General features: G+C 47.8%; 1 protein-coding gene and 1 long non-coding RNA gene across 2 annotated transcripts in view; one reads left to right on the top strand and one right to left on the bottom strand.

Moving 5' to 3' along the window:
• LOC125704441 (receptor-type tyrosine-protein phosphatase delta-like) overlaps nucleotides 1-21,673 on the top strand; it is a 362,466-nt gene that overhangs the window by 24,507 nt on the left and 316,286 nt on the right.
• On the bottom strand, nucleotides 852-6,309 carry LOC125704443 (uncharacterized). The gene is made up of 3 exons (XR_007381137.1): nucleotides 5,537-6,309; nucleotides 5,143-5,304; nucleotides 852-1,837 (listed from the first exon to the last, which is right to left on the bottom strand). It is a non-coding gene; the product is annotated as an uncharacterized LOC125704443 (long non-coding RNA).

Here is a 21,673-nt window from a genome sequence, read left to right as displayed (position 1 = left end):
TGTCCCTAGGCCAAAAATAAATTAAAATGATAACAGCTTTTTTTAATTACTTTATCAGAGTATTTTAATGTAATGGATTTTAAAATGAATATCTGTTCATTTCTGCTTGGGGATTAATAAAGTTTTTTTTCTTTTTTATTTTTTTTAGGCAGCTTCAAACATCCAATTGTACGATAAGAAGAAAAGTGTAATTATGAGACAAAAGATGTAGGGGAAGGGGAGAAAATGCCAATGGAATGTTCAGATTATTGTGTTACCCGGTAATGCTGCAGAGTGTTACAGTATACAGGATGAGTAAATATGGATGGTCTATATAATGTACAGATGAGTGTTACCTGGTAATGCTGCAGAGTGTTACAGTACACAGGATGAGTAAATAAGGACGGTATATGTGATGTAAATACAGTCTCCCCGGCCATTGAGGATGAGGAGCTGGCTTTGGCCGACCTTTTTAGCCTCGCCTAAAACACGCGTGCTTCTGTGTTCCTGCCATCTCTCCTCTTTACATCGCCGTTCCTCGTACCTCTAACGGCTCCAGCCGCTGCAGTTGTTCCGATGGCAATAGGATGTCGTGTTTCCTGCTTTGTGAGAAAGCCGTTCATGTCTCCCGAATGCGGCGGCAGTGATGTGCGCCGGGCCGCAGGGATCAGGCGCCTGTGTGTGTGTGTGTGTGTTTGTGCGCATGTGTGTCTCCCTCGGAGAGCTCTCCGATGTGCCGTGCTGGGCCGTTTTCCTGACACAGGCATGCGAGTCTGCCTAATTAGGATAAACGAGCCAGATCTCGCTCCCGGTGTTGGCACTCCTGCCAGGATGAAGCGTCCCCCCCTCGGTCTCTGTAGGAGAGTGCAGGCTGCTTCTCACGTAAAAATATCATCGCAGACCCCACAGGTTGGTTTATGTTAAGTGTTGAATAAGATGTGCTACATGACAGTCTTTGTACATCAATTCTGGTGAGCGGTAGTTTATTTTATTAATCCGATCACATCTGCCTGCTGTTAGCTGTCCAAAATATTGTGTTTTGCTTGTTCAAATCAGTGGTTTAATCCACCTGTTGATTTGCTCCTGTGATGCTGGCAATTGGTGTGAGAGCCAAAATGTGCTGTATGCTTTTCTTAGTAAACATTCACACCGTGATGTCATCCATCCATCCATCCATCCATGCATCCATCCATCCATCCATCCATCCATCCATCCCAGGGGTCAACACTATGGTGAATTCTTAATATTTTGATCAACATGCAGGCTATTCACATAGATATTATATTTAAAAGTGTAACTGCATAGTTTTCTCTCTTTTACTCTGTCAAAATATTTTACCATGGATACAGACAAATCTTGCCATGGATACTTTGTCTATGTATGGGCAGGATGACCATCCATCCATCCATCCATCCATCCATCCATCCATCCATCCATCCATCCATCCATCCGTATCCCGTTACTGCTTGTCTAATGCAGGGTTGTGGTGGACATGAAGTCTTAGAAAGCACAAGGTAGAAGGCACGGAACACGCTGGTTGTAAAATACAAATTGTGCAATACAAAGTGTTCAAGCATAAGTGCAGGTGCCTGTCTCTCTCTCTCTCCCCTGTATTTGCATATGGCTCCTGCTCCCAGAAAGAGGCCTGAGTATGTCTAAACAGCCTTAGGGTTCTGCTCATGTGCACGCAGCTCTGACGAAATTGCTGATTCCCTATACGCTGCACGGAAGTGGCAGTCTGGTGGTCCCTTCCACATCCCAGGCTGGTGGACGCTTTGCAAAGAGATGGAGGGTTTCTGGGCTGCAGGGATCCTCGCCTGCCAGCTTGGCGGATGCTCTAAGCTGGTCCTCCATGGACCTTTGGGAGGTAAACAAGGGCAGGACATGGGTCAGGGATGAACTTTAGTGGCCAGCAGAGATGCCTGGTCCAGCACACCCTCTAACACGCATACCCGCCTCTAGTGAAGTGCTCACACCACTGTTTTACTACGCTTACTCTGCTGAAGTCCTACCCTCTGTCCAGTAAAAGTGTCTCTCGTGTAGTTCCTTATGAAAATTAGAGTTGATAACTACTGAGGAGCACCAGCGTGTCCGCTAATGAGCTCGTGAGCCTTCTGGAACAATCTGCCGGGCCATGAATCGGACGTCTGGGGTGATTGGCATCGGAACAAGCTCCTCAGTTCCTGCATGAACACAGTCAAAAGCGACTTCCCTAAAAATGTACAAACGTTGTTTTTTCTCATGCCAGCACTGCATTTGAATAAGTGTTTTATTTGAAGGCCATGAAAAACGGGCCTGATGTAAATGTGTTTTTACATTTTATTTTGTATCGTGCTCCGCATATTCCTTCTGAAGTGTTTTGTTTGTGCGACCCTGTGTGGGGGCTGTGAGCAGAAAGGCTCTTCTGTGGGGATGTCAGCGACATGTCAGAAGCTGAACCGGCCCCACGTCGGACGGGACGAGGCTGTTCGGAAGCGAGCCGTGATTCAGCCGCGGGGATCTGCTGTCGTCGCCTTCGTCGCGGGCCGGTTCGGGACGGCGTGGGCGCGCCGGTTCGGCGGGGAGCGGCATCGCCGTCTGGGTCGCTCGCCTTTGTGTGACTCGGTGCCGCCTGTGAGTCTGCAGATGTTTGTTTCGCTGTTCGTTAGCACTTCCGTTTCTGCGCCGTCGTCAGATTTGGCCAAGGTTGGTCTGGTTTCCCTAATTTTATCCACATCTGGTCCCTCTCCTTGGGAATGAGTGGGACGTTTCCTGCAGGTATGTAAAGATGATTAGTGGATGCTCTCCTGCTTCTTGACAGCGCTGGGCTTGTTTCTCGGGGTCTCCTATGTGTCCTTACCGCTTTGTTGACGAGCAACCATGCAGCTGTAAGTGCATTAAGTAAAAAGGTTCCCCCTCAGTCTCTGGGGTTTCATTTAAAGGCCGTGTTTTGGGAATGGAGCCCATCTCCGCAGCTCGCATCCCGCCGCACGGGCATGCCTGTGGAAAAAGACAGCTCCATTTTGTTTTCTGATGACTGGTGCGTTTTCAGCTCGGATCTCCAATTTGGGATCGGAGAGGAGGTGGCTGGGCTTTTCTCAGCTACGACATGAACAGAGAAACATGGACGCCGAATTAACAAGCTGCTTCCAGGAGTTCCAGCAGGAACTCGCCCTCTGAAGATAAAACATCGTCATTGTTGCTGCCAAGGACACATCTTATCAGAACTTTGTTTTTTTTTGTGTGTCTCATACTTAGATCTGCTAATTATAAAACTTTGCCAGGAGTGCTGAGATGACGAAAAAACGCAGGAAGCACCAAGCAGCCCCTTTTAGCTGAATTCTTGGTAAATTTCGGGGCTTGCGAGTCCTGTTCCCAGTAACGGTTAATTTTTAATGGCTGAGCTGTCGTGATGTGGAAATCCAGTTCAGTGATGAACATCCAAATGCGGAGACAGAGAGAGTGCTGAAGTGTCACGGTTTGGATAGTAATTGTTGATTTTCTAGGGCTTAATTTTTGGGTTATAAGTGAAAATGTGTTGCTATGTACCCAATTAACATAATACCAATTTATAATGTAAAATTCAGTGCCATTTTTAAGGGGACAAACTCAGCCTTTATACAGAAGGGAAATTCATGATTTTTTCCCACATTTGTTCTTATACTTCTTGATAAAAAGCTGAAGACTCATCTGAATGAAGAGGGCAGAGTTACCCAATGCCATGCCAATTGTACTTTGCCCCGGGGCGGCGATTCTGCAGAGCCTTTTCCAGAGCTTATGTGGTTTTCCGGAAAGATGCCTTCGCTTCCTCTGCTTTGTCAGGGTGAAAATGAAGCAAAACGATGTGCAGTGTGCATTTTTATGTTTACAATGATAGCTAACGAATCAAGAAAAGAAGTTGAATTATTTAGAGGAAATGGCTTTTTTTATTTTTTTTTTTTTAGATAATTAGCTTTTTCATATATTTTTTATATATCATTTTAGTCCCCTATTATGAAGTACATTGTATTATTATGGTGCAACTTTATATTGAATAGAGAAGGATTGTACTTAATAAACCTACCTGTTCTGTGTTGTTCAATCTATATTATGGGTCTATTTAAGGTCTTAGAAGATCTTTTCTAACAGAAGAGGCTGTTTCATAATTTAAACGCGTCGTATTCGAACGGCAGAAGCTTAAGTTTTCATAGATGCCTCCGTGCAGTAGATTGTGTTCCTCTTCGGCTTGTCGATAAGCCGGCCGGCTTTGCGCGACCCCTCTCTCGATACCGCGGGACGTGCCTTGAGCTTCGCCCACGGACACGCGAGCAAATCCCAGATAAAATGCGAAGGCCTATGGAAAGCGGCGGCCGACCTGGATCGGCGATCTTCCCGGCTAGACGGGGCGAGGTTAAGTCGCAGCTCTCCGATTCGTCGCATCGCACAGGGCGGCACTGGTGTGCCGGAATCATCGCGAAAGCCTGCAGGAGGCATGGAAAACGACGTCCCACCACCACTGACCAAGGGGGCAGCGGCAGCTGTCGATTTCTGCGATGGGGCTGGACATTTGTGCCAGTTATTTATTTTCTTGACCCCATCCTTTAATGCAAAACTAGTTATGTATCAGCAGGTGCTCCAATTAAGGGAAATAAGGAATGCTGGCGTATACCTGCCTGGAGAGGCAGTCTGGAGCAATTAGCCTCACGGATGTTGCGCTCTTCCCAAGTTAGCCGGGGTGATAGGGTCCGTCCATGTGACAGGGAACACTTGCAATTGCCGCGCCTCGCACATGTTTGCTATCTGTAATTGTGTATAGACAGTGAGCGCTTTTCACCAGGCCCTCTTCTGACCCTCACGCTTCTTAAGATCTGCCCGCAGGGCGATGTGGATCTGGGGGGGGGTGGTTGCTGAAAATATCATCCTCTTCTTCCTCCTCCCACGTTATCTGTTCCCAAGATGGCGGGATGGTCTCTGTGGCCCGGAGCAGAAGTCAAGGTGTGGAGTTTGATACGTACAGGCTGACTTCAGGACAGTCCTGTGGGATGAGATCTTTCTGTAAAGTGTGTGTAAACGCACGTCTGTTGCTCTCGGCTCATGTGTGTGTGTCTCTCTCTCTGTGGATAGGCCTATGCCTGGGTGGGTGTGTTTATCTGTATGAATTTGATTGGTGGATTTTGTATCTCAGCGATCTCGATTGGTTCTCACTGATGCTCTCAGCCCCCTGATTGGCCGCCCTGCATGGGATCTCCTCTTTCAGCTCCCGCTTATTTCCTCTCTTGTATTCGTGTCACTTCATTGTCTTTCGCCGTCCAAGGCTACCTTCCATTGACATTAGCTGGTGTAATTGCTCAATCTGCCACCAGCTTCCTGTGAGAGAGAGTAATCAGTTAAATAACACACACACACACACAGATTTAACACTGCACTCTCGTTCCACATCTTTATTACTTGTGTCCTGCTATTTACCATTGAAAGCTTTCATGAATGTATTATTTTACTATACATTCAGTAAAATGTCAGGCAAAAAAATGAACAGGTTACATGCTACACATTACCAGTCTTGAACACATGATATAAATATGTGAACAGTGTCTGTTACCATGGAGGCGTGGCGTACTCAAGGACGTCCCAGAAGTGAAGCCTCGCTCCCTAACGAGGCACTCGGCATTGGCTGGGATTTCCTTCTAAATACAGCCTCTTCCCCGGCGTTCGGGATGTGGAGGACGCTGCTTCCATCATGTGTCATCGCAGCTGCCGAGTGCAGAAGCCAGAGTGACGTGAAAAGGACGGTCATCCAAAGGACCCGAGGCGACTGCTTTCTGCCTGTTTGGATTGCCATCACTTTATTCAATTCAGTTTGGCTTTGTTGTTATAGCATACAGAGGTACACATATAATGAAGTGTTTGACTCCTAGACAAGTTAAAAGTAGAATCATGGAAGGGAACATACTACATCAATAGGCTAATTAATAAAATAATGAGTATATGAACGTAAAACTTCATATAAAATAGATAATACTGTAATTCTTTAAGTATGAGTAGGCCAGGGTGCTGCATAAATGGTACAGTTGCCACATGCTTTCAAGTAAGAAGTTTGCCAATTGTGAATGTCTCTCACAACTATTTTTACAGCTTTTAAATAGTCCTGAAATATTAAGACTACAGCTTTAGAGGAGGGTACTGAATAAAAATGTACGGGTGCCAGAGGACTGAATTCACACCTTTCTTGTAGCATTCTGCAGCGTCGATGCAATATAAATGCAATTATCTCTGCCTTTCCTTAAAATAATTAAGGTAACTCTCTTGAAGCACGGCGGCGTTTCGTCGTGCGCTGGGCGTCGCCTCCGAGCACGTTTTCGCGAATCTCCGCGTTCTCCGTGACTGAGAGGTTCGACGGCGCCACGAGTGACGGGTGATAATTGCCACAAAACAAACTCGCAGTCTCGCAGGCGTGGATTTTATTTTATTTTTTTTAATCTCTTAAGTCTCTGTTAACGGGCCTGACATTTTAAAAGGCTTTGGCGATGGCGGGGTGTGAAAGTGTGGCTTTTTGATTCTGAAGCACTCCGGGTACCGGCGGCCCAGAATGTACTGTGACTGTGACACGGGAATTCTTTCGGGGAGGGGGGAGTGGGGTCGCTTAGGGCTAGCGGATACGCGGCTGAGTGGCTGTCAGGTCCGGGGCTAAACGGCTGGATGGACCCGGGCCTGTGGATGGAGGGGGAGGGACACTGAGAGAGATGCCGAGTCAGGGGGTGGTGGGATGGAGAGTGTGTGGGGGTGCACTTTCCCTCTGGATTCATGGTAAATGGCAGCCGAATATCTTCCTCGCCCCCAGCTTCCTTCACATATGCCAGCTCCCCCCCCGCCACTAGTTATATTATACCAGCCTATTCCCATGGCGCCGGAGCCGGCGTCCCCATTATCCGACAGCAGCGAGCCCCCTGTGCCACGTTGTCCTGTGGCACCCTCTAAGAGGGGGGTTACACTCTGTTAAACAAAGAAAAACAGCCTCCCACTGTTTATAAATCAGATGCTTAAGTATTAGATCTTTGTCTGGTTAAGTCACTGATGACTCTAAACACGAGGCTTGCAGAATTTAATATAACCCCCAGGGGTTTTCATGTCTTGCAGGGAAATAACGTCTTTCTTTTGGTAAAGTAATTCAGTTTCTGCTTCCATGCGGTGGGGGTGACCATTTCCTGTCCCCTGTGCTGTAGGATGCTGGATCCAGTACAGTTACTTTTTTTTTTTTTTTGGCGATGGACGGACGCCTGGTCTCAGCAGGTTTTCCACTCCGCTTTCAAACAGAAAAAAAACTTGCAAAACCTGTGCTTGTTTTGTCTCCACCCCCAACCCCCCCAAACCCAACTTGGCCGCGTGACCTCGGAAACTCCGTCTTAATCCCCCAGAAGATACCTGGTGTTAGTAATTTGTTAATTTACTTGTCTCCCTCGGTGGGTCGTGAGCCAGCTGCCCCGTGGCCAGAAGGATCTCCTTGTCGTGCAGGCACAGCGAGTCCTGCCTTTTCACAGTTGCTCTGCTGTGGCACAGGAAGATCCCGGTATTACTTTTCACTTTTCAACTCCGCTGGTTTTGCAGCTTGGCTGAAAATAATCGAGCGACCGCCCCACGATGAGAGACACCACCCGGCTTGTCAGATTCCCGCAGAGATGTCCGCACGTCTCCGGTCCGGGGGAGGGCTCACGCTCCCAATTAATGAGCTCCAGACCATTAGGTCTGTCCACATTTTCCAGGTCGGTCAGAGTGACACCGGATAGCACCACGCGGGCAGATAAATGGAGCTAGTCAGGGCGGCTTGACTCCCGCTGACGTCTCCCCCAGGCGAAACTCTAAGCCGCTCTGAACCTGGAAGCAAACTGGACCTCATGGTTCGGGTTCCCTTCAGAACAGCTGACCTCAGCACCGGTCAACCAGACAAAGGGGAAATGAGAGGATTCATTGCAAGGATAAAATTTTGTGGGTTAAATGGCGACACTGGTCTGTCTTGCATTCTGGCAGGAGTTAAACTGAGTATTTCTCATGATGAATTCTTGGTAACGCTTTACAATAAGTGCACCTTCATAATACATTCATTATGCATTCATAGAAGATTCAGTGCATCTTCATAATGCATTCATAGAACATTCATAAGCAGCATGAAAGTACACCTTAAAATCCTAACATCCCTTAACAGCTTTAATATACATTAATAACAAACATTAGATGATTATACAATTATAGTATTTATTATTATATAGCGTTACCGAATTCTTTGCTTAAATTTGGATGACCAGATAATCCATGTCAGGAAGGACACTTTCAGCTACTTCAGGTTTTACAAACTACTTTCAAACTGAAAGGCTCCTCTGCTCAGCTAAACAGTTCAGCTCTTCTTGTGCTTTGACTGGTTTGTTTCCTTGACTGAAAGACTCATCCAGCTGTTTCACACATCAGTGACACATGCATGATTATAGGAGACTGACCAATCAGCACACAGCAAGAACTTGTGTTTTTGGGAAATACGGATCCTTTTGATTGATGTGGTGGTTTGCAAATCCCACCCGAGCTCACAGTGTCCTCTCTGACATGCATTATCTGGTCACCCTACTTAAACGTGCTTTTGTTTGTGTTACATGTGCTAAAGTTTGAGCTGCATGTGCTAAGCAATGCTTTCTCTCTCGGTAAAACCCCAGCACAGATCGACGTCCTCCTGCCTCTGAGGGACCTTTCAGTGTAGGGAGAGCATTGTTTAAACTCCGCTCGTCCCTTCGCTTAACCTCGCGCTAATGGCTCCACTGTACAGGCAGATAGCTAGAGGCAGGGTGAGGACCAGGCGCGGGGAAGCTGTCCACTCACCGCGAACGCTGAACGTGCGGGAAACTCCGGGTCTCTCTCAGCGAAGGTTTGGAGATGGCTGCTTTTTATCGCCGGTGTGACGCGCGGCTCTGCTGGCACAAGCCGGTTGTTGCTTCCCTCAGCCCTTTTGTCTTGCATTTCTTTTTCTAAATATATCCCTTTCGCACACGCCCGGAACGCGGGCCGCAGCATTCTAGACGTCATCACTATCGTCCATTTAGTGCGTAGCTGCAGTTTGCGCGCACGCACTAACAGGAGCAACGGCGTCACCAGATAGAAACTTCCTGGCAGAAAACGCCGGTGATATTTTCTCCACCTGATCATCCCTCTCAGGCCAGATTCGCATTAACATTTAATAAATGGTGATGCAACGATTCGGGCCCGATTTTGAATATATAGGTGATATGCGTGACTGTATTATCATAGCGGCAGCTGCAACCTGTCATAACCATGCAGAAGAGCCAGGAATCTGCTGGGGAGGCACCAAGTCCCCCACAATAGGATACCGAACATGCGGAGACAGCCGCAGACTTGACAACCGGCAGATGCTTGAGTTGAGACGTTACTTTTGTCATCTCTGTGTTTTCCCGCATTTATTTGTTAGCGCTATGCTTAGAAATGGCCGGCGCAGATGAGATCGCTTTGTTTTCATAAGGAAACCGCTATATAGTGAGCGTCCATCTACCTGCCTGCAGATCGATGTCACAAGTGATGGACGATGCTGGAGGTTGACGATAAGGGCAGCCGCTCAAGCCGTGTTGCCGGTTTGGAGCGACTCAAGCTGAAGGCTGATGCGCCTTTAAAACACCAAAGGGTGTTTTGAGCTCATTAACGCGTATTGGCGGGTCCTCGCCGTCAATGAGGAGCTCGCTCGGGCCATTTTCGTGTTTAAAATTTCCGAAGCATTTATTAGTTGCGTGGCGGCTAATCACGGATAGGTGTGAAGGACTGCCTCGTACGGGATTTCCATTTCTATTTTAGCAAACGTGGTAAAATGTTTTTGTCGTAATTGGATGCTATATGTAAATGACATCCACCCATATCTACTTATACAGTAGTGAGTCCTGGTGAGCGTATCGCTGGGTGCAGACGGCATGAACCAGGGGACATGCTGGACGGGATGCTAATCATGAATAAGATGCAATTTATGAATACTTAGTGGTAATCTGCTGCAGATCCCACCCTCCCGTTTACTGTGACGTTCATGCTGTCTGGCGTGGGTGTATGTGTAAGGAAATACATGCTCATTTACTAGGAATTTTGTACGTTGTCATGGACAGACACTGAAGAATTTTAATGAAACGAGCTGAATGCAGAACTAGCAGAAGTTTGCTATAATTGGGGCAAACCTTGCTTTGCATGGGTTTCATTGATGCAACGGTGTCAGTAGGTTAGGTGAGGTCTTGGGTTTGAATCCTGTGACAGGCAGATTGATGGCATCACAGTTGGGCCTTTGAGCAAGACCCTTAACCCTGAGCCCTCTTCTTGATGGACTAGGGTCACTGGCTGACCTTGCTGGCTGATCCACCTCTATGCTGATTTCGATCCATCACTCTGTTATGATGGCCGATAGATGCGTCACAGTTTGGCCGTTAGGTTTTACCACATGATTTATAATAATGCTAAAACACCCCTCCCCCCCCCCACCCCTACCATTTCTACCACCTGCCTGCCATCTTTATCTGGTTTTATATCTTTGAGGGATGCTTGGTTAACGGATCACTAGCAGCATCAAGATCAGGGTAGCAGGTACTCCATTAATGATTTGGGGAAGATTCCCACCTTCTGGAAGAAACATCACATGATGTAAAAACTCTTAGTCCTCAGTCATTGAGTGTTTCTGTCTATTATAACGTTTTTCCGTAAGTGATGACCTCGTATGATATTTTTTAACAGGCGTGGACATAAAACTGTTCCCCTTAGTCAGGGTGCTTGGTGGTGAGTTGGGCGGTACCTCGGAAGAGCATGGGGGAGAAGCTAAGTTGCCAGTCTCACGCTGTGCCTCGCGGTGCATTTTCCACATGTTGCAGACTGGCAGGACCGGGAGCTGCGCTTCTGCGGCGAATGAGTGCTTCGCACAGGAAGCGTGGGTCCTCTTGGGTGCGGAGTACTGTGGCTGGCTTCCTGTACGTGGATCCGTGAGTCACGTTAAATACCGGCTGCGCTGTCAGTTCCTTATAATGATACGGTTGGAGGTAACAAGAAAAGGATTTATGTGCGTGAGTAGCGTGTGACGAACTGGTCGGGCTAGAGTGACGAGCTCTCCTATGATGGGGTAACGCGAGATAAAACTGAGCTATTGAATGTTGGGGGGAAAAAAATCCAGAGAAGGATCAAATAAATGCAAGTCCATGCGTTTTTCAACATCCTCCTGAAGCAGCGTGGTCAGATTTTGTTTGAATAAGTCTGTGCAGCTTGGGTTTCCACCCCTATTTTTACAGGAGATATTTCTGACCCTTCATACATATCATCTCAACAAAACGGTAGCATCCAGTTCGATTATTTGCAAACTCATCCCAGGGATGGTCGACTCCCATCGACTCATTCGCCGTAGGGTGTTTTAACACGGCGCGGTGTACAAGACGCCATCTCCGCAATTAATTGTCAACCCAACGCTGAACCCGGAACTCAAGGTTGCCAATTAGTCTTAATGTATTCCGATGGATAATGATCTTGTAGCCGGAGTAACTGTCTTCAATGCGTATTGACCAGATTTAAAGTCTTTCCTATATTCAAGATCAAAGGCAAGTGAAAGTCAGAGATGTCATGTGCGGACAGACAGTCCGGTTTACATGTTGTTCCTCTGTCACAGACTTTTTCTGCATGGTTTATAATCTGTCTGTGACCCCGTGACCATTAATTTTAACCCCTCAGCTCAGTAGGGGACATTTTATAGCATGCATTTACTGCAAGTTAAAAGCTTTGTCAGATGTATCAACCCCCCCACCAGCCCCCCCCCCCCAGTGGTCACATGTATCTCTTGAAGGCTTCCTCCTCCTTTCCCTGTGGTTATGGTTTCCAGGGATATGAGTTCATTAGATTCCTATTTGTTTCATTTGGAAGGAGAGGAAACCATCTTCCCCACGCCCAGTGGCAGGTAGAATTTGATTGCCACTCTCCCTTACTCACTAATAAGCAACGATTTCCCCTCCCCGCCCCCGCCTTGGATGTGCGCAGCTCCTTCTGCTGTAGATGGGGCGTTTGATGGATGCGCCAATCAGCCCAGACTCATTTCTTTCAGGTATGTCCTGTCTGTTCCTTGTTTATTAGGGGCTGTGCTAGAAGCCTCCTCCAGATTTATTCCTGCGCTTTTGGCGTTATGAATACGGGGGGGGGCTCGCTGTGTTTTCACTGTCTTTGTTTACGTTCCGCCCCCACCTACTCTACCCCTTTTTGTAACCTGTTGTTTTAATATCATGTTGGCTTGTAAGAACATCGCCGATTCCTTTGATTTGGTAACCCCCCTCCCCCCACCTAATGTAACGTCACCAGGCTGCGTAATCTGTAATTTTTAATAAAAGGATCTGCTTCTTCAGTCAGCCGGACTTCCTCCTACCATGAAATCCGACCCGTGCGTCATAGCTCAACCGTGCCGATCTAACATGGCTGCCTCAGGTAGAGCCTCGAGTTCAATTAGCGTTACGATTTTAACATTTTTATAGCAGAGGCTGAAGGCTCTGCGTTGCAATTCAAATGAAAAGCAAGCGTGAGAAGATGCTATATTTATAAGAATATAATATTAATTGCGTATTCAAGCTGTTATTCCCAAACTTTTGTGTTACTAGGAAGAACACAAATCTTCCAGAAGGAAGCAGCCCCACTGCTAGTCTATAAATCGATATGACAATGGTGGTATGAGTTCACGTCCTGACGGCTGGGGTTAGCCGGTCATTAAGCGCAGGAAACGGTGATGTCTTTTTACTATTATTATTATTATTATTCCGCTGTACGGCGGTTGTGGGGACGCCAGGTATTCCACTTTGCATTCTACCGCGGCCTGATGGCACAGTCACTTACTCCGGACCAATTGTCTGTCCGCTCACTGATGACTCCTGGTCCCGCATGATCTCCCGGAAAGTGCAGGGACGTCGCAGTATTTTTTTTTGCAGCATTGGAATAATGGGAGTTGTTTTACATGTTGGTTTCCGGGGTCACTGCTTAACAGCACCGTGTACATTGTTCTGCTTCTAAAAGCCCGCAGAGCCGCAGAGCGGAGAAATTAAATAGTAATGTTCTTGTGGCAGAGCCTCCACCTCATTTATGTACAACAGATGGTCTGAAGATCAGGAGAGAAATATTCCTCCCCCCCCCACTTACATGACCATCTCCCCCCCCCCCCCCCCCCCCCCTTGTTTCTGTTCATTTCCACTTAATGTGACCCTCAGTTTCCCGACTGCACCCTGTAGCTTTATTTAACCTCCTGGCTTGGGCTGTAGACCAAGGCTTTAGTGATGGGCAGGATCTAGCTTGTGGGAGTTTTACTTGCCCAGAGTTTTTCCTGAAGGCAGAATGACAGATGATTGGCTCAGAGAGTGGGTCCAGGCAACTAGATGAGGCAGGACCAAGACATCCGATTGGTTGGTCCCACCTCCTCTTTTTTTTTTTTTTGCTCGGACCCACCTCCTCTACTATCTGATTGGTCATCTCTCTGAACCAATCGTTTTTTTTCCTTCCGCCCTCAGGACATTTTTGTGTAAGTGAAACTCCCATGAGCCAAGATCTAGCTGCTGTCCTCAGTGCGGCGGCATTACATTACATTTCGAACAGCATTCATCATTCTGTGAACGAGCCACGTTTTCCCCAAAGATCCGCCGTGCTCCAGAACTGTGTGAAATTTAGGACTTTATTATCTAAAGCTCTCACAGCCGTAGATTATTGATTTTCCGCACTGTATGCATATCATAGGAAGGAGTTGTCCGAGTAATTGCTACCTTCCAGTACATTCTAGTACCTTATGTTGCGATAAAAAAAAAAAGCCGATAGCCTACTTTGGTCGCTATTTGCATACTTTCGGGTGACGGTGCGTCTGCTCTGCTTCCTGTGCTCAGCTGGGTCCCATTAGCGGCCCCGGTCCTGCCTGTTAATAGGAGCCAGCTGATCGCACGCTTTCCGCGCGGGTTCGAGTATGCGACGATCCTGCTCCCAGCCGCATGCTAATGACCCGGCTGCTGTCAGCGCTCGCATTCCGGCTCCTGTCTCCGGATGTCACTTTCTATTTGCGGTCACGTTGGCGCGTCGGCAAATGAGCGCGCGAGGAGCGCTGCCTGCTGTCAGCTCTCGGGTTTGTTTGTCACGGGCGTGACATGCAGCGTGCATGTGTGCAGCAACCAGGGCCGCCATCTACTGCACGTACCGTCCTTGAAAAGACCTACACAAGTAATGAAAACAAAACATGACAATTTTTTAAAATGGCAAATAATATCACAATCACATATAAATAGCAGTAATTTGCTTTTTAAATTCACTTTTAGCCTTTTATCCAAAGCAACCCAAGTCTGTGAAAAGGCAGGTAAGCCAGTCCTTGAGGTTAAGAGCCCGTTAGGGGTTTAGGGCCACGCTCAGGGGCCCAACGCGTATATCACTCTGCAAGCCCTTTTCTTTGAACCTGTCCCGCTGAACAACACCCCCAAATTATAGATCTGCCTGCAGGAAACCCACCCATCATGGGATAAACATGCAATAATATGAATATATGTATGTAGAGGACATAGATATGTATATGTCAGAATATGTATATTGACAGATGCCCAGAATAATGCAATAACAGTCATGCAAATGTGACGTGAGAGATGCCCAGAATAGTGCAGTAGCTCGTGCAAATGTGACGTGTGATGCCCGGAATAATGCAGTAGCTTGTGCAAATGTGACGTGAGAGATGCCCGGAATAATGCAGTAGGTCGTGCAAATGTGACGTGAGAGATGCCCGGAATAATGCAGTAGGTCGTGCAAATGTGACGTGAGAGATGCCCGGAATAATGCAGTAGGTCGTGCAAATGTGACGTGAGAGATGCCCGGAATAATGCAGTAGCTCGTGCAAATGTGACGTGAGAGATGCCCGGAATAATGCAGTAGGTCGTGCAAATGTGACGTGAGAGATGCCCGGAATAATGCAGTAGCTCGTGCAAATGTGACGTGAGAGATGCCCGGAATAATGCAGTAGGTCGTGCAAATGTGACGTGAGAGATGCCCAGAATAATGCAATACTGTCGCAGTTGGGCACATGTGACGTGAGATGCCCAGAATGCAATACGTTGTGTAAACGTGAAATGAGAGATGCACAGAATAGTGAAATCCCAGTCATGCACATGCGAAGAGGGAGATGCCCAGAATATTGCATAGGTGGTGCAAATTTAAAGTGAGAGATGCTTAGAATAGTGCGAGTCCGAGTCGTATATGTATTCGTGCTGCCGTACTGTACGCGAGGGCAGCCGGCCGTTTGCCTTTATTAACCATCTTCTATTAAAAGCTGCACATAGCCGCGTTCAGCGGAAGCACCTAATCGACAGAGGGAAAGAGAATAAACGGGCGAGAGCCGTGCGTGCACCATGCGTGCACCAGAGGGCAAAGCTGCGGCCCAGAGGTAAGCTGCCCCGTGTTTGGCTTTACGAGGAATCTGTTTGCTGAGGAGACTAATGGGATTCTGCCTGCAAGCGCTGGAGGAACTCAGGCCGGCTCCATGCAGGCTTCATAGCCTCCCTCTGGGGTCCTGAACAGGCGGAGTCCGCTCGCTAGCTCCATGCAAACATAATGGTCAGTGGCTGGAGAAAGCAGGCATTGTGATGGTGACCTAAAGCTCGTTAGACACACGTGAGGACCCGGCCCCTGTAGCCTTAATTAACAAACTGTAACCTGCTTCCTAGAAATACACAAGCTAAGTGACTGCCAGTTATCTTAATGCCCCCCAGGGCAGATTTAATTTGCGTGTCATACTGTAATGGCTGCTTTCAGGCGTCAGAGACAGACCTGGAGGTTGGACAGACCTTTTTTCGCAGAAGGTCCCCATATTGTCACAAAGCCGGGAGTGTTCGCTCTCTTGTCGAGCCCCACATCCATGCCGTCGTTCGTAGACGGTCCCGCTTCATCAGGACCAGCTTTCCCACCTTTTGTGAGCGTCGTTCAGCGCCGGAGTGTTTCGTTAAATGGGAATGCTAACCGCGTGGAACCTCGGCAGAACCCTTCAATGGGCCGAGGCCGTGCGACAGAACACTCCCAGGTGGTGGTGAGGGGTTTGCTCTGCGTCACCGTCGGCCGCTGTTATGTCACAGGAAGCCCCCCCCGCGGGTCCTGTCCGCGTCTCCTTGCTGCTGACCGTGACCGGCCTCCTGTCGAACAGCACAGAGGACAGAGCTTGGTCTGACTCTGCATTGACCCGCTTACGGGGCACCAAGGGATTCTCTCCTGGGTGGAGACAGGGGGGGTCCTTTTGTTCATTGTTTCACTTCAGTGGATAATTTTGCAGCGAATATCTGTCATTACAGGAGTCTTTTTCTTCTTATTATTAATATTTTTTAAGGGATGCCTCCACAGTCTTTTTTCTTGATTACAGAAACTATAAATTATTGAGTGTCTCGCCAAATCCTACCTTTCTCATTTGTTTAAACCTTCAAGGACGGGATGTTAAATAAAAACAGCAGGATCTGCTGGAGGGGGGGGGGGGTGCAGCTGGCCACTCGTTATTATTTAATTTTATTTTCCTGCTCCAGGACATGTGCGGGTCCAGCTCTCCCCCCTCCACATGTAAAATTTAAGCATTTTAAAAAGGTCTCTCCGCCCATCTCAGCCGTTCCAGTCATTACCCACCCGAGACTCAGGGGCCAGGCTGTATGGAAGAGTGGTTCGGGAGGGGGGAGTATAATAATGCCCCCCCCCGCACAAACCTGAGATGGACATGGTGTAAGTTGGGAATGGCCACGGACGGAATTTCCCCCGACTGCCGAGTTGCATGAGACTCATGTGATTAGTGGCAGCCTTAAGTAGCGTGGGGGGGGGAGGGGGAGATGGGGGGGGGGGGGATTCCTGGTCATTAGGGTGCCTGCTGAGAGACAGATTGTACAGGTTTCCTGTCGTCATAGGCGCATACACACACACACACACACACACACGCACGAATGCACACTCACATATCCCTGGGAAAGCACAGGACCGACAGGGATATGCAAATTTTTATTTATTTATTTTTTTCCCCTCAGCGCTGCCTTCATTCACACAGGAGTGATCGTTAAAAACAAAAAAAAAAACGCAATAATGGGCATATGCCTGAAACGCGAGTTGTTTAAAGTTTATAGTGCAAACATAATGTGGCATTAAAAAGCAATAAAATCGGCATCGTCATGGGCGTCCGCTGGCTGAATTAATTGACGTTAATGCATTATGTCACGAGTGAAATAATAGTTTTGCCACAAAAGCCAGGCGCAGCACAGAAATCCCGTGGCTCCGCGGCGAGCGACGGAAACCGATTTCCGCCGCCCGCGTCGGACGGCCGTGCATGAGAAGGCCTCGCGGTTTTTTTTGGCGCCGGCAAGCCGAATGTTCCCACGTCGCGTTAAAATAAAATTGGATGGTAATTCCTCTCCGTGCTAAAGTGATCGTTTAATTATGGCTGATGAAAGCGGGCCGGCCAGGCGGTTGGCCAGCGTGGATGCGCAGTCGCCAGCGGACGGCGGGCAGCTGTTTGAAGCGAGGGTTTGGCGGGTGCAGATCGCCGGGGAGCCGCTCCGTCCTTCCCGCCACTTCCCGCTGGTGTTGGCCTCTTTTCTTCAGCAAACATCTCACGTGCGTCTCTCGGCCCTCTCCCTCTGAAAATATCCCCGCCTCCTTTTGTCTTTTTGTTTTATAATTTATATATTTTTTTTACCGTCGTGCCAACGGGTGATAGACACAAAAACGCGGGAGCCGGGGACGGCTAACGATGCCCTGGCTGATGCCAGAACCGATTACGTCCGCCTCCCGCAATGACGCCGTCGCGGCGCTAAATGCCTACAAGGTCACCATCCGCCTGTGTTTCCTCCTCCCCCATAGAGGTGTGCAGCCTTGTGCACCGTGGTGAAGCAACGCTCATGAGCCAGGGGTAGGGGGAGGCACACACTCATCAAGGAAGCTCGCCCCTTTGAAGTCACATCCATCATAATCTTCTGTGGATGCCGTTAATACTTTATTAAGCTGCATATTCCCATCCAGCGCCCCACTGGCTGAGCTCACCTACGATCTTAAGGCTGCTAAGGTGATTTTTAACCCCCGAAAAACCAGACACCCATGCAGTGTGGCCTTTCCTAGACACCCAATGCACTTTGACAGCCGATGTTTTTATTCAGTTAACTATTTGTTTGAACATTTAGTTATCACTAGAATGGTCCTATCATGTGGAAAAAGCATGCTGTCGTGCCACTCAATGTCCTCATTCAGCCCCATTTTTATTTTATTTTTAATAATATTCTGCTTTCCTTTTGCCCTTCGGCTTATCACACTCGTTAAGCGCGTCATCGATGTGGAGAGCAGGTGCTGACCGCTTTCCAGGCGCAGAGCTCATTGATATGAGTGCATATGAACATGTGTATGAAGGCGATGATGGAGGTGCTTGTTTTGGAGATGTTCTGGTGTGGCGCTGGAGGAGACCATGCTGTCCAGGGCCGCCGGCTATGCCGCTATAAATGTCTTCACCGCTTTTGTGGGGCCTGGCTTTGCCGGGCGCTCCCACTGCACAGGAGGTAACTCAGCACACCCCTTGGTCCTCTGCATTTACACCCCGGGGATTAAGACAAGTCCTTGAGATTCTGTCAGAAGCAGCACCTGTACACCTGGCTGCTGTAACCACACCTGGATTACTATGTCGATCCAGCAACTATGTCTGATTTGCAAGGCTCCTGTTCAGTGCTTGTCTACTGTGACATATATGATTCTTAGGTGGATTAGTGGTAGCCATCTCTCTCTCGTCTCCTTTTAAATTATTAATAATTCAATAAATTGTTTTGCACTATATAAATTATTCCATCTTTAGAGGTGTACTGTGTGTCCTGTCGTGAATGTTGCACAGCTGGTACAGGAGGAATGTTATTCCGTTTCACTGTAAATAGCACATGGCTGAGGTGAGAATAAAGCTTCATTTGAGCTTCATAGGGGCTTGGTAACTGGATCCCCCCCCCACCACACACACACACACACACACACACACACACACACACACACACACACACCTCTGAAAGGGGCGGAGCTGATGAGGCCGCGGTATGGTAGTCTGCATACTGCTGCGTGTCACATCTCAAGCCGTCGATTACTTGCACGATCATGGACGCCCGCCCACAGAGGTAGGAACGCAACACGTCACAATCAGTCAATGTCTGTTGGCGTCTTCATGGCCCGCTGGCTTCTCTGACGTGAAGAGCACACCAGGCTCTGGCATGTGATGTCGACTGGCCTTGTTAGCTTGTCCACAAATCTTCTTAATTGAGTGCAAAATACTATTACAGTTCCAGAAGAACAATACTCAGTTGTCATTGCATTGCCTGGGCTTTTAGCCCTGGGTGCCTCGCTATTGGACAGTCAAAGGGGTTCAAATTGACATTAAGACGAAAGCAGAAACGTGAAAGAGGATTGCAGTGTAGTATGGCTAGGGGCGATTCTAGTGCTTTTTCATGGTGGAGAGGCATGAGAGAGACCGTAATTCTTACAGAGGGGCTCTCCATATCTTTAGCCAATGACATGTTTCGATTCAGTGAATGAAAGGGGTTGGGGCACTCTGGGGACCAATCAGCTTTCAGCTGGGGGGAGTCACCCCGCCCCATTTCCTTGAGTATGGCAACCAGAAAATCATGGGAAATGGGGAGAACTTCTGTCATCCTGTGCAACTCCAGGAAGACTGAACTTAATTGCTATGTTGCACCACTATCCTGATAGGCCTGTTCTTGATATCCAAACAGTTAGCGCTCCTCTAAACAACTTCTTATATCTTAGTTCTGCTAAGCCACTGGCTCGATGACCATCTTCGCAGCCTTTAACATGAATCGGATCATCGTACCTGTACAGTACGATGTAACTGAATGAGAAGGAGAGGAGGAGACACAGTGTCACAGTTTCAGCTTCTGAAGGTCCATCAAGGTGAGATGGGAAGCCGCTCGTCTATGCGACGAGCTCCAATAACCTCTTTACAGCTGCTGAGCGATGGGAGCAAATTGACAGCCAAGGGTCTGAATTGCTTCCAGGTGACTGGCAAAGGTTGTGGGACACAGTCCCTGGTTTCTAAAAGGAACCACTGTTAAATCAGCCATGTCTGATTTCGGCCCTGTACTTTTTACCACTTTTTCAATTGAAGTCACTTTTTCTTGGGGCGGTATTTTTTTTTTTGAAGACCCTGGTGGGTATTCCACAAGACAGGATATCTTTATTACCCAGATAACTTAAGTCAAAGGCAATGATTGTCCTATAGGAATGTCACTTACCTCTCTTCCTATTGGACAGTTTTCACGTTCTGCTTAAGTTATCCAGCTAACTGGGAAATCCTGCTTTGTTGCATATTCCCCCCAGGTGGAACATAAAAGCTTATTGTATGCGTGAGTCAAATATAAGTTTCATAATGCAAAAAAATTTAACTGAATGCAAATTGGATACATAATATCAGTCCAGTGATTTGACAAAAACATGGCTTCAGTGATAAGGTCAGTCACAGGCTGGGTAGCCAGTTATTGAGTTATTGACGCTACCCGGAGCCGCTGGCGTCCCACAGTCGGCCATTGTAAGTTATCGTGACCCTTGTGGTTTATTTTACGTTGCGGGCCTTTTTCCGGGCCTCCTGCCCATATCCGTTCTTAAATGTTTTTATTACATATTTTTTTCTTGCCCTGCACTTAACTAGTTGTGCTAATATCATGTATCACTGTCAAAGTTATTGCGCAATACTGCATAGGGGGGCTGATGAGCAGTAGGGGTTGGAGCCTGTAAGGGGGAGGGGCTGGCAGTGGGGAGGTGTCTGTATGTGGGAGTGGCATATTGGGGGAGGAGTCTGATTTGTAAACTGAACCTAGGTAAGCTGTCGGTTGATCAGTGTTGTTTTCGCTGGGGACTGTTTCAGCACCCTGGACAGCAGCCAGCGTCACATTGCCCGCTCGAGAGAGGAATAACACATTTTAAGCAAATTAAAAATTTGCAAAGTAAGACACTGTGCAATGTCATGTATGCTCAGTACAGGTTAACGTTAATTACCGTCTTCCTGCGTTTATGCGCAGCCAAGACGTGAGCAGTCGCAGGTTTAATTGCGCAGAGATCGCCGGCAAGGCTGTTAATTACTGGAACGTAGAAACAGAAACAGCTGGACCTCAGAGTTACCTGGACGGTGGTTGTGGAGGGTTCGCACCGATGGCTGCACCTGCGTCGGACCGTAAAACAAAGCTGCTTTTATGCTGGGATTCTCCTGTGTCCTTTTTCGGCAAGCTCATGTACTGGGCAACGGTAAATAATTAAAATCTTTTGAGGCCTCCGGGCACTCGTTTTTATGTGTTGATTTTAGAATACCCTAAAGTGTCAGAATGCTAAAGCTCGCTAATGCACGCTGAACCCAGGTCACTAGGGCAGGTGTGGGGTGCTCAGTATCGCCACCTGCAGAGGACCTGGGGTATTACGCCATGCCCGCCATGAACCGTTGCAGGGCTTGTTCGTTTCTGCCTCGCCTCTGGCCGTTTGGTGGATAATGGAAGTGCCCTTTATATGCGAAACTCTGGGATAAGTATTTCTTCACTGTTTGTCATACCGTTTGGTTCCCTCAGGAGCGTTAAACTGATACATGGTGACAACTGTAGCAAATAAAACTTAACATCTACCTAGATCACACACAGTATTCTCATGTATACAGAGTATAATTTTGTATTATAAGGCACTGAGGAAAGTAGAC

Source organism: Brienomyrus brachyistius, chromosome 12 (genome assembly GCF_023856365.1).
Source record: "Brienomyrus brachyistius isolate T26 chromosome 12, BBRACH_0.4, whole genome shotgun sequence".
Classification (NCBI taxonomy): domain Eukaryota; kingdom Metazoa; phylum Chordata; class Actinopteri; order Osteoglossiformes; family Mormyridae; genus Brienomyrus; species Brienomyrus brachyistius.
This window is presented reverse-complemented; position numbering and strand designations above follow the sequence as displayed.